Source organism: Lepus europaeus, chromosome 2 (genome assembly GCF_033115175.1).
Source record: "Lepus europaeus isolate LE1 chromosome 2, mLepTim1.pri, whole genome shotgun sequence".
Lineage (NCBI taxonomy): Eukaryota > Metazoa > Chordata > Mammalia > Lagomorpha > Leporidae > Lepus > Lepus europaeus.
In genome coordinates, this window is record NC_084828.1 from 137,865,125 (window position 1) to 137,876,714 (window position 11,590).

The 11,590-nt window shown below is 41.5% G+C and overlaps 1 pseudogene; it reads left to right on the forward strand.

The window, feature by feature from the left end:
- The first annotated feature begins 9,412 nt into the window (after positions 1 to 9,412).
- LOC133749519 (ADP-ribosylation factor-like protein 6-interacting protein 1) lies at positions 9,413 to 10,230 on the forward strand (annotated as a pseudogene).
- The last annotated feature ends 1,360 nt before the right edge of the window (positions 10,231 to 11,590 follow it).

Here is an 11,590-nt window from a genome sequence, read left to right on the forward strand (position 1 = left end):
AGGTCTAGAAAACATAGTTTGTTTCTTCTACAGTAGTGGTTCTCAACTTTGGCCACACCTCAGAATTACCTGGGAAGGTAATAAAGGTCTGGTGACTAAGCCAAACTCCAATAATTTAGACCCTTTAGGGTTTGGGTCTGGGACTCCCATTAACATTTTTTAAAATGTTCCCCAGGTGATTACAATGGGCAGTGAAGAATGAGAAACACTGATCTATGAGGTAGGAGATTCTTCCAAAACTATTCCTAATACTGACAACGGTACAAGAGGTATCCAAATACCTGCTAAATGAATGAATCAATGAGTCAGTGAAGGAATTAATGTAAAGAGTTTTGATAATTGAACTCATGAACACTACTTAAAACCAAAGAAATAGGTGAACTGATGGGATGCCATATTTAGCAAACAAACAAGACAACATTTCCAGTTAAATTTGAAATTCAGATAAACAAGGAATGCTTTTAAGTAACCTATGTCTTGACATATATAGGACATACTGAGTATTTATTTGTCTATAATTCAAATTTAAGTGGGTATCCTATATTTTCTCTACTAACCGATGCAGGAACAGTTAGGATTTTATAAATACCAAAATGTTATTAAAGACTTTAAACAATCTACTATTGGAGTGGTAATTTAATTTCCTCTATTTTCAGCTATACAAAGCTACTGTAAGACAGTTTGTTGTCCTTAGGAATGAATTTTAAAATTAAAATTCGAAGTGTTTTTAAGACCTACAAAGTACACTCTCAACATGACCTCTGAATCAGGGGCTACATCACAAATACTGTATCTCAAATTCTCTCTGTGCCCCTGGGAAGCTTGAGAAAGACAAGAATCCCTCAGGCTACAAAACTTCATTTCTCCTTGGCTATTTTCTGCTCATTATATTAACCAGTTAAAGCAAACATGGCATTTATGAATAAGACTTGATTTTAGTGCTGGAAAAATAAAATTATTGGAACGAGTGGGTTAAATAATTGTTCATTCAAATAAAAGCCTCAGGAGACTGTTTTTTTAAGCTATAGTCAAAAGTTCTGACCAAGCCTTTGCCAATTGCAAGCAAACATTTCTACCACCAGGTGGCGTGCTCACATGTTGAAAATTCTCCAATGAGTGGGTGACCCAAAGTTAAATTGGGTTCTTTGTGAGTAGAGAAAGAATGGAATGTGAAACTCAAAAAGCTAATCCTTAACTATTCTCATTTCCAACATTTTCTGTTCCCAAATGTATTGCAAGGTACAGTCTGGTTCCTATACTTTCTGCAGAATTTGCAAACTGGCTTACCTAGAGTTAGGTTGTCAACAAATATTTTATTGTATTTCACTACTACCTTTTATTGTTTGAAGGCATTTTCTTCAAAATTTTTCCAAATATAGTAATAAAAACCAAGATTTCCAACAATGATCCTGGCTACATGTAATTTCTTAACAGAAATTTTAGAAGCCATCCCTATTTCTAATGATTAGATAGCCAAACAAAACAAAAATATCAGAAGAGGACAAGTCTCTACAAACAAAAATTATTATTATTTTTTTTGACAGGCCACTATTTGGGCAAACTTAAAATCTGGCAGGGTGTAAGTTTTCTGCATGTTGTCCAGGCTGATAATCTACAGTGAAGTTAAAAGAACATAGAAACTCAAACTAATTTTTCTGACACAAAGTGCATCTGGCACCATAATCTGTCATAAATATTATTGCACCTTATTTTTTCAGAGCTTGAGATGACATAATTATGGGCTTTGTTAATTCTCAGCAGCATATACCACGATATTTATGTAATTTTGACTATCACTCTGAAATACAAAATTTGTTCCTCAAAGGATTGTCCTGGGAAAGTGAATCCAGATGTGGTATGCTTAGCTCTATTTTTGACTTTGAGAAGTTGTCTTTATATTTGCTATTTTGTAATATTTGTATATTTGTAAATTTTGTATATTTGTAACTTTGTAATTCAGTACAAAGGTTGGTTCTTTCAATTTAAGACATTATACTTAAAACTGACTCTTTAATTACTGTTTTCAAGTTCCAAACATATACATACATTTTTATTGCACTGATTTTGTTTTTTATAAGATTCTTATGGCAATAATAATAACAATAATAATAGTTGCCCCTTGCTAAGGCTGTAATAGTATAGAAAAAGTTGAAGGTAAGAGTCCCAGGGGTTTATCTTTCCCATTTCTGACCCCAGCTCTGCTCATAACTATGTAAGTTTGGCAAACTAACCTCTTTAAACCTCAATTTCCTAATTTATAAACTGGAGATGGTAGTAACATACATCTCTTGTCACTGTGGACTGAATTAAAAACACGTACAAACCCTCCAGCCTATAAAAGGTTCTAAATGATTGATAGATACTCTTTTAAGAAGAGAATTTGTGGGACCAGCATTATGGTGTGGTAGGTAAAAAGCCGCTGCCTACGACACTGGCATCCCATATGGGCACTGGTTTGAGTCCCGGCTGCTGCACTTCCAATCCTGCTCCCTGATAATGTGTCTGGAAAAGCAACAGAAGATGGCCCAAGTGCTTAGGTCCCTGCACTCATGTAGGAGACTCAGGTGAAACTCTTGGCTGCTGATTTCAGCCTGATACCTCTCTCTCTCTCTCTCTCTCTCTCTCGCTCTCTCTCTCTCTCTAGCTCTCTCTCTCTATCTCTTTCTCCCCCCCCCCTTCCTCTCTCTCTCTGTAATTCTGACCTTCAAATAAATAAGCACTTTTTTTTAAAAAAGGAGAGAATTTGTAAACTGGAAGTTAGCACTCCAGTGAACTCATCTGTAAATTAGAGATAATAACTGCCCATCTTTTAAGGCTTTTGCGAGGATTAAATGATGGAAGGCACAGAACACACTGCACTTAGTGACCGGAGTAGAATATGGGAGTCAGGAATGTAATAGCCATTATTTTGTTTTAATTTTTTTCAGTGCCTCTCATATTGTACCTCCAAGAAAAACATAATCCACACTTTACTGTGTAGAGACATAAGCTCAAATTAAAAAGTGGTCGGGGCAGTTGGTCAAACCTCAGTTTGGCTCCAAAGCCCCAATTTTTTTGTGACAATCTACTTGGCTCTACTGAATCTCTAACCAAATACTACTCTGACATTAAGAGGTCTGGCATTGAAAGACCAGGAAACACTTTATTTCAATTTAAACACTCAGAGAGGATGCATGTCTCGTACCCCTTTGTTGATACTCTTATATGATAAATAAAAAATACAGTTTACTTTCAGTTTTGAGGCCTTTTTTTTGGTAAACATCACAGTGATATCTTCTATCATTCAGACAATGAAAATACATAGATTGGGTAACCAAATACAGGAAAGGAAAAAAAAGACAGTATTATTATGTTCTCTAAATTCTCCAAAGTCTCCTATAGAGTTGTAGACTTTAGTACATTTTAAAGGTGCAAGAAAAGCATTTTAACTTAGAAGCAGTTTTCTACAGCAATGTTACATGAAATTGGTATTTTTACATCTAATGTTTCGTTTTTACCTCTACTGTTTATAAAGTGCACCTGGCTAAATATAAATGAGTCAATCAGTTGGTGTTCCAGATGTCTTGGAAAACATTCAGATGTTTGTGTTCTTAAAAAAAAAAAAAAAACAGTATTTTAAAAACAAGCATTTTATTTTTCCACTTTTCAGCTGCATGTGCTTGCCTAGCTATTACAGACTTAATTGTAATTTGTTTTTTAGTGTAAAATAACCTGAATCTTTTCACAGAGAAAGTCCTATTCAAAAATGTAAACTTTAAGTCACTTTGGAGACATTCTAGGAATTAGAATGGGATAAAAAAGTGGGTCTGTCTAAGCCAGGAGTTGACAAACTTTTTCTGTCAAAAACCAGATGCTATGGGGCCGGCACTGCCTTCAACACAGGCATCCCCTATGCATGCTGGTTCAAGTCCGGGGTACTCTACTTCTGATTCAGCTCCCTGTTAATGCACCTGGGAAAACGGCGGAAGATGGCCCAAGTTCTTAGACCCCTGCACCCATAAGGGAGACCTGGAAGAAGCTCTGTTTCTGGCTTCAGCCTGGCCCCACACTGGCCATTGTGGCTACTTGGGGAGTAAGCCAGCAGATGGAAGATCTGTCTCTCCTCTCTCTGTGTAACTCTGCCTTAAAAAAAAAAAAAAAAAAAAAAGGATAGTAAATGAAATTTTGCAGGAAACATGGTCATTCTTGAAACTACTTAATATTGCCTTCATAGAGTAGATAGGCACGGCTGGATTCCAACTTTAGTTACAGAAGCAAGCCACCATGGGCTGCATTTGGTCAGTCCACACACTGAAGTTAACAGCTGTACTGTCTTTTGGGTAATAAGTCAGAAGTTGCTATCACAGATTAGAGACAGGAAATTTCAAAATGGTGGCCTCTATTATGATCTGGTTGTATCTGAAGATGTGCTAGTTGTTTCATTTGCTCCTTCTCTACTTGCTGCTGCCTCCTGAGTGAATGACCTTAACTGACTTCATCCCCCTTCGGTTTTCTGATGATGTCAGCAGGAGGTGAGAGTCAAAGAGTGATGGGCAAGGCAGGCAGCTAGGGAGATGCCTATAAGCCATCACCCCCCATCTTGCCCCACATGTAATTCTAACCTTCTACTTGATAATCAAAATGTCTCATTTCTTGGGATGTATCTGCTACATCCTGAACTTGAGGGAGAGGCCATGAAAATACGGGTTTTGAGCTCCACCTGGAATTTATAGAAGCACCATAAAATTCCCAGGTGGCTTCATGCCTACAGAGACACAGCTCTGACCTCATGCAGGAGACCAACAGCTTGGAAGGGGGGTCTCTCTTCTGCTGGAGATCACAGTCGCAGGGGCTGCCAGGTGCCCACTCATGCCAGGTATCTCTCTGTAAGGAGCAACCCATGCTCATATTTGTAGTGTGTTCATTTTCCCACCTTTTAAATAAACTTTATCACATTGTGTACCTGATGTGTATCAGCACTAAGAACGCATATCTTCATGCATGACAAGGACCTGGAGTAAAACAATGAATACTACCTTATCTACAACAGGAGGAGGGGGAAAGCCCTCCAGGTTTGGAGATGACTCACACAGATACAAGTACTTCCTTGTCTGCCAAACTTGGACTGCTGTCTCCTAAGGGAATTCCATACTGTGCATAAATATTTCTCCTCTCCTCTAGACTAAAGCTTATTGCTTCTATAGCTGTCCCTTCAGGACAGGCTTCCTGCTGATTCTCACTTAGAAACACATCTGATAAATCTGCTTCGAGTTAAATAACCCTCAGGGTAGTACTTGCCCTTATTAGAAGAAATGCCTTAAAAAGGAAGGGAGGGATTTATGAAGGTGACACTAAAGCTGCACTGTAGAAGATGAGGGCAAAAGGCCTGTTCTGGCAGTTCCTACCATGAACATAAACGTCCATAATTTCAACCTTGAGACTGGCAGTGATCCAAGGTTGGGGGCCCAGGTTTGTTGTATCACCTCCCTAAGTGCCATTAGGACTTTAAAAACAAGTGGTGCAATGTCTATTCATGTTTAATAACACCATAGCTAGTATTTTAGAGAAACTTAAAAATTCCTCTGATTTGTCATCTACCTTCCATGATATAGCTGAGAGATGATGAATGTCAACTGCAGTTGACTTTTTTTTCCATGTTTTCACAATGACAGTTACAGACACTACCAACTCAAGCAGCTGTGGGTCTACAGAGAATCTTTTCTTGAAAAAATTCATTTTAAAATTGTCAATGAGCTGTTTGTACATTTTTGCATTTCCTGAAGTGTGCTTCTTGGAACACTGATCTTAAGAACTTTGATACATAATAGTCTGGGTTTTTTCAAGATTTTATTTATTTATTTGAGAGGTAGAGTTACAGACAGAGAGAGGGAGAGACAAAGAGAAAAGTATACCATCCACTGGCTCACTCCCCAAATGGCCACAACAGCCAGAGCTGCACTGATCCAAAGCCAGGAGCCAGGAGCTTCTTCCGGGTCTCCCACGTGGGTGCAGTGGTCCAAGCACTTGGGCCATCTTCCATTGCTTTCCCAGGCCATAACGGAGAGCTGGATCTGAAAAGGAGCAGCCTGGACATGAACCAATGCCCACATGAGCTGCCAGTGCCCCTGGTGGAGGTTTTAACCTACTGCACCACAGCCGGGCCCAGGTAGTCTGTTCTTAAAGGATCACAATGCATAGGAGCCTATTGCAAACTCAGGAACTGTTGTAGTAACTTATTGACTTTTCTTCACTAAGTATTTTCAAGCTTATTTAACCATGAAATCTTATTTTGAATGTAACTATTAACATTCCATGGAACTTGGGGACCGCGCTGTTGTGTAGTGGGTAAAGCTGCTGCCTGCAGTGCCAGCATCCCATATAGGTGCCGGTTTGAGGCTACTTCACTTCCAATCCAGCTCTCTGCCATAGCCTGGGAAAGCAGTAGAAGATGGCCCAAGTCCCTGGGCTCCTGCATCCCCGTGGGAGATCTGGTAGAAGCCCCTGTCTTCTGGCTTCAGATCAGCCCACCTCTGGTCATTGCAGCCATTTGGGGAGTGAACCAGGGGATCTCTCTCTCTCCCTCTCTCTCCCTCTGCCTCTCTGTAAACCTGTCTTTCAAATAAATAAATAAAATCTTTAAAAAAAAATCCATAGAACTTATATCAGGATATGCTGGCAGAATATATTAAGATGCTTGGTTTTGCTCACTGGTGAAGTTGCTACTATTTCACTCAGTAACTTTAGATATCTGTAAGTTGATTTGAATATTTAATACTTAAAAGTCCTATCTCTGAGAAGTTTTTTTTAAGGTTTGTTATTATTTGAATTGCAGAGTTGCAGACAGAGAGAAGGAGAGAAAGAGAGAAAAAGAGATCTTCCATTGCTGGCTCACTCCCCTAATGGCTGCAATGACCAGGGCTGGGCAAGGCTGAAGCCAGGAGCCAGGAGTTCATCTGGGTCTCCCATATGGGTGCAGGGGCACAAGCGCTTACCCCCAGTATCTGTAGATACACTTTCTTCCTCTCCCCAAGTGTTAGCACTGCGAATGTAAGGTTGACAATAGTGCTTGAGATAAGTGCTTCCTAGCCCTGTTCAATGTTCGATTCAACTCTCGTCACTGGGGAGCATCTCTAAGCCATCATTGCGCTCTCCTTTCTGCTTCCTTTCATATAGCACTTAATGCTAGTGTTATACTCAGATTTGCTTATCTAATCCCATGCCCATTAGATTATAAAATCCTTGAGGACAGAGTCTACAGTTTCTAAATATCTTTATTGATTTTCAATTCCTTTGAAAGCTGAGAGCCAGAAAGATAGAAAGGGAGATACAAACACGAGAAATCTTCCACCCACTAGTTCATTTCCCAATTGCCAAGAAGAGCCAGAGTGGGCCAGGCAAAGACCAGAAGCAGGGAACTCAATCCAGGTCTCCCACATACCTGGCAAGCACATGAGCAGTCACCTGCTGCCTCCCAGGGGGCACATTAACTGGGATGGAGTTGCAGAACCTGTGCTGGAACCCAGGCACTCTAATATGGAATGCAGGTGTCCCAAACAGGGTCTAACTCACTGTGCCAAATTCTGACTTCTAAACACTGTAATTAAACATCTGTATGTTCCTAATATCTAACATGGCGCCTGCTTTTTAGTTGATTTTTCATAAAGTAAACTCTCATGCAGATTCTATAGAAGTAACTCGCACTCTCTCTAGACACTTAAGCAATTGTGTGCTGGAACTGATGTGCACTCATTTGTGACACTGGATTGCCAAAATTTTGAAGAATTTTGCTTTAGTACCTTGACAGTAGGCGAGGGTAAGAGTTTTTATACCAGAGAAATTGACAGAAACCACAATCAAGGTTATTTTTATCTCCTAAAGAGTCACTTAAATACTTACTAAAACATGGTACATGTTTATATAATATTATCTAGATGTTTCCATTAATTAATATAATGATAAAATAATTTTTTCTATTTTTAGAAATTTATTAATTTTGGAATCCAGAGTTACATAGAGAGAGGGAGAGAGACAAAAAGAGAGAGGTCTTCCATCTGCTAGTTCATTCTCCAGATGGCCATAACAGCCATGGCTGGTCAGGGCGAAGTCAGAAGCCAGGAGCTTCTTCCTGGTCTCCCATGTGGGTGCAGGAGCCCAGTTACTTGAGCCATCTTCCTCTGCTTTCCCAGGCTTTAACAGGGAGCTGGATCAGAAGTGGAACAGCCAAAATATGAACCGGCACCCATATAGGATGCTGGTATTGCAGTCGGTGACTTTACCTGCTACGCCACAAAGGCTATCCCCAATAAAATAATTTTTAAATGAGTTGTCTCCTCATTTAGATTGCAAATTCTCTGGCTGAATGGGCGAGTACTTTTTATCCTTTTATTGCCTCAGTGCCTAGGAATTTGTAGGTACTCAGTACTAAGTAATTGTACATGTGGGACCAGAGCTGTGATATAGTAGGTTAAGCCTCCGCCGGCAGTGCCAGCATCCCATATGGGCACTGGTTAAAGTCCCAGATGCTCCTCTTCCTTTTTTTTTTTTTTTTTTTTAGATTGATTTATTTATTTGAAAGGCAGCGTTACAGAGAGGCAGAGGGAGAGAGAGAGAGGGAGAGAGAGAAAGAGAGGGAGAAAAAGGTCTTCCATCTGCTGGTTCATTCCCCATATGGCTGCAATGGCCAGAGCTGGGCCAATCTGAAGCCAGGAGCCAGGTGCTTCTTCTGGATCTCCCACGTGGGTGCAGGCGCCCAAGGACTTTGGCCTCCTTCTACTGTTTTCCTAGGCTATGGCAGAGAGCTGGATCTGAAGTGGAGCAGTGGGTCCCAAACAAGCACCCATATGGGATGCCGGCACTGCAGGTGGCAGCTTTAGCCCACTATGCCACAGTACCGCCCCTGCTCCTCTTCCAATCCAGCTCTCTGTTATGGCCTGGGAAAGCAGTGGAAGATGGCCCAACCGCTTAGGCCCCTGTGCCCACGTGGGAGACCCGGAAGAAACTCCTGGCTGCTATCTTCAGATCAGCTCAGCTCTGGCTGTTGTGTCCATTTAGGGAGTGAACCAGAGGATGGAAGACCTCTCCAAGTCTCTCCCTCTCTCTGTTTGTAACTCTGCCTCTCAAATAAATAAATCTTTAAAAAAAGAGTAATTGTACATGAAGGGATTGATGTCTTAAATAGACTCTGTGTTTTGAGCAGCGGGCACAAGTGAGGTTGGAGGTAGAGGGTCAAAATGATGAAAAATACAACAAAACATTTGGAATTTTATAATCTTAACTTTGGTTATACTGTATATATTTTTTCCTTCTAGTTTTGTATTCTCAAATTTTAAATATACCAAAAGAGTTACATTAAAATTGGTGGTATGTGTGGGTTTCGAGTGGCAGGTGCAGTTGGAGGGCAGCTTGAGTTCGCTGAGACAACCCTTGATGGATGATGCTGTAGGGAGATAATCAAAGCACCAACCTGCTGGCTGCAGAGCCTGCAAGTCTGGAGGAGCAGCTGCAGGGATGGGGAGAAGTGGTGCTCACGGCCGATGAAGTGCTCCGACGGGAAAGAGCCTGGTTTCCATCTGCCATCATGGCACCTAGGATTCTTGGCTCCTATGAATGGACCACTGAACAACAACGAAGATTCCATGAAACTTGCAGCAACACAGTGAAAACTCAACACAGAGCTGTGGGCAGGTGGAAACGCTGCTTTACACTCAAGGAAGAAAAGCCTACAGTGTACTTCATGACCGTGACCATTTCTCTTGGGCAGCTGCTTGGGTGGGACAGCAAGTCCATAATCTGTTTCTCATCCACCTAGTAATGACTTTCTTTATTTTTTAAAGATTTATTTTTATTTATTTAAAAGACAGAGTTACAGAGAGAGGTAGAGACAGAGAGAGGTCTTCCATTGGTGGTTCACTCCCCAGATGGCTGCAACAGCCAGAGCTGCCCTGATCCGAAGCCAGGAACTAGGAGCTTCTTCCAGGTCTCTCACTTGGGCCATCTTCTGCTGCTCTCCCAGGCTATAGCAGAGAGCTGGATCAGAAGAGGAGCAGCCGGGACTAGAACCGGCACCCAAAAGGAATGCTATTGCTTCAGGCCAGGGCTTCAACCTGCTGCACCACAGCACCAGCCCCAGTAATAACTTTCTTACTCTTGCTTCCTGGACTGAACCAACATGGAATCATTTCGAAGTACATTGGAATGGCCAAAAGGGAGATAAAGAAGCTTCTCAAAGAGAAGGAGAAGAAAAATGAGTAGTGAGTGCCCTTGCTTTGTTCATTGTGATTAACAGAGTATGCGTTGTCCCCGGACACAATTTCTCCTTTGCTATCTGGATACTAAAATGTTACAGAAGTCAGTCTTTGCTCTCCCTCACTCTGCCCATAATTAATGAAAATTCAGACTTGCCAACTAAGGCTTTGTGCATAGTGCCTGCTTGTCATATGTAGCTGGTTAAATTCCCATCAGTTGGTCTTATACGGACATGTCTTTAGTGAGTATGAATTTGCTTTGATTTTTCTCAACCAGTGTTAATTCTTAGACAACATTAATTTTAGGCAACTTCCTCTAAAATAACATAGTGATGAACTTTACCCTTTAGTACAGTTCACAGTGACCTGGGAAACTGTTAGAATTGACCTTTGTGGCCGGCGCCGCGCCTCACTAGGCTAATCCTCCACCTTGCGGCACCGGCACACCGGGTTCTAGTCCCGGTCGGGGTGCCGGATTCTATCCCGGTTGCCCCTCTTCCAGGCCAGCTCTCTGCTGTGGCCTGGGAGTGCAGAGGAGGATGGCCCAAGTCCTTGGGCCCTGCACCCCATGGGAGACCAGGAGAAACACCTGGCTCCTGGCGCGGTGTGCCGGCCACAGCGGCCATTGGAGGGTGAACCAACGGCAAAAAGGAAGACCTTTCTCTCTGTCTCTCTCTCTCTCTCTCATTGTCTACTCTGCCTGTCAAAAATAAATAAATAAATAAATAAATAAAAAAAAAAGAATTGACCTTTGCTTTAGCTAACACAGGATAGTGGTCTGAGGCTGCAGGAAGCCGTCTGCTACAGTACTGTCCAACTTCGTGACTGCAGAGACCAAATTCATCGCTTCTGATGATGAGACCAATTAAGAACCATTCTTCATTCCACTTCTTATGGTGGGAGAAGAATCCCCAGGAAATAACAAACAACAATTCCAGGCTTACTATGTGCAGGTTTCTCCTATGTACAAAACTGAGAAATTTAGAAGAGACATTAGCACTTGCTCCCAAACAGAGAATATGACAGGCCTAGCCGTCATGTCCCTGTGCGCTTAGGCCGGAGCTAGTAGATCTTCAAAGGCAGACTTTCAAAAGATGAGATTCAGGGTGTTTAGCATACTTTTAGTTCCGATTTGCAGCTGACTTCTAAAGTACACAGCAGGCTAAGACCCATGTCTATGACCCTTATTCCGAGACCAGCCCATGAAGGACAAAAGTCTTTCTATGTTTAGTCAAGATTTATTTCAGTAGAAAATAATCTTATCTTACTGATTTCTGAGAGCAGCATGAGTCTCTAAAGGTAAGGCAGCACCAGCCCATAGATCTGGTCCCCATAGATCTGGTATAGGACTCGGCTTGTGTCTTTTT